This window comes from Vespa velutina, chromosome 2, assembly GCF_912470025.1.
Source record: "Vespa velutina chromosome 2, iVesVel2.1, whole genome shotgun sequence".
NCBI lineage: Eukaryota > Metazoa > Arthropoda > Insecta > Hymenoptera > Vespidae > Vespa > Vespa velutina.
Genome location: NC_062189.1, coordinates 16243148 through 16245312, shown reverse-complemented (window position 1 = coordinate 16245312; position 2165 = coordinate 16243148).

Genomic DNA, 2165 nt, shown 5'->3' with positions numbered 1-2165 from the left:
ACGCACGATGCTTTTATCGAATCGTGAATCGATTTACATAACACGAATCGCGTTAATACGGATTTACCGGCGGAATTATAAATATTTATATTCCTTGTAAAGCGCGGCCGATGAACGCTTACGAGACTCTCAACGATCGATTCAACGTGCTGTACAGAGAGCTTTGAACAACCACCACTACCACCACCACCACCACCATAACTACTACCACAATTACCACCATCGGCCACCTCCTCCTCCTCCTCCTCCTCTTCCTCTTCCTTGTAGTCGTGCGGATAATTGCAATCTTGACCGTGCGAAGCCAAGCAAAATCCGGTTCCGATGTTGCGAACGGAAAAGAAATCGAGTCTGCGCGATCGTGTTCCCTTATCGATTTCTTTCTTCCAATATTTCTTCGTTCGATCATCGTGAAAGATAAGATATTTTTAAAAAAGATCATATATATATATATATATATATATATATATATATATTAATTTTTAATTCATCATTAATTATATTTATATTAATTATTAATATATTTAATAATAATATATTTATTTTAATTTATTTTAATTGAAATAAATGTATTTATTTGAAATTTAAATAAATTTATTTTAATTAAAAACAAAATGATTAGGACGGAGACAGGGAAAAAATTTGAATAAATTGATGTATCGTTAAACGAAGATATTTATTTCTTTAAATACATAAATAAATAAATACATATATATATATATATACATGTACATACATATGTATATATGTATGTATTATTTACATCAACAATTAAAAAAAAAAATTAAATTAAAATCTTTTCATCGAATCATTTCGTATTATTTACTCATGTATCATTCGATAAAAATTATTTGTCATATATCAGCGCAAAAAAAAATATATATAACGATGAAATTACACGATGCACTATGGAAAAGTCTCGTTTAGCAAAATGTACAATTGTTATATACGCTGTATTTCGAATAGAATCGAAATCAATCATTATTCATTGCTTCGATCGAAATTAAACAAGCTTATCTTTTAACTTCAATTAATCATTGTACATGTCTTTATTATATTACACGTATCAATTCTTTCTTTTTCTTTTTTTTTTTTCTAATAAGAGATAAACGGAGCCAGAAACGAACAAAAAAAAGAAAAAAAAAAAAAAGAAAAAAAAAGAAAGAAGAATCAATCTCGTTACTTCAATCTGTGTTAAAACGAGGAAACACGAATAGAGTTAACTCATCGAGAAGATTTCATCTCTTCCGAAAAAAAAAAAAAAAAAAAAAAAAAAAAAGAAAAAAAAAAGAAAAAAAAATAAAAATAAATAAATGTAATCATTCTTTTTTTCCCAATAAAAGGAAAAAAGAAAAGAGAAGAAAAAAAAAAATATATATATATATAAAAAAGAGAAAAAAACCCTATATTTACGTTCTAATTATTATCTAATGTATCTAATTTAACAATTTATTAATTTATTCGATAATTTCATGTCTCAATCCCAACAATCATTTTGTTATAAACTTATGTATATGTACATATATATACGTGTGTGTATATATATAAATATATATATATATATATATATATATATATATATATATATATATGTATATTAATGTTAACCAATCGAAAATTTTTATAGATTTAATGGGTTTAATCGATCAACGACAGAACGTACGACCGTCACAATTCATTTCCCCTAGATTTCCTCGAGACGATCTTTCGCAATGTCCGACACGTTGTTGCGAGCTCGCATTATCGGAAACTCCTGGCGAACTTGATACTGCTATCGATTTTCTACGACCCAAATACGAGAGAACAGCTCGTCGACATACATACATACATATCATATGTATGTATGTACATATGTATGTATGTATGTATGGTACCTGCATATACGTATATGTGTATGTATAGCTAGGATCATATCTATATATATATATATTTAGATATGTATATGTGTATATATATATATGTTATATATCGAATCGCGTAGATCGTGTCACGAGGAGGATGTCCGCGTGTTTCGTATCGTACAGTCTTGAATTCGATTCATCGAGCCATAACAACAGTTTACATCGCCGAAAACAACCATCTGTCGATATATATCTATACATTATAAATGTCTTTATGTATTTATGTGTTTGTATATGTGTATGTATGTGTATGTGTATATGTTTGTA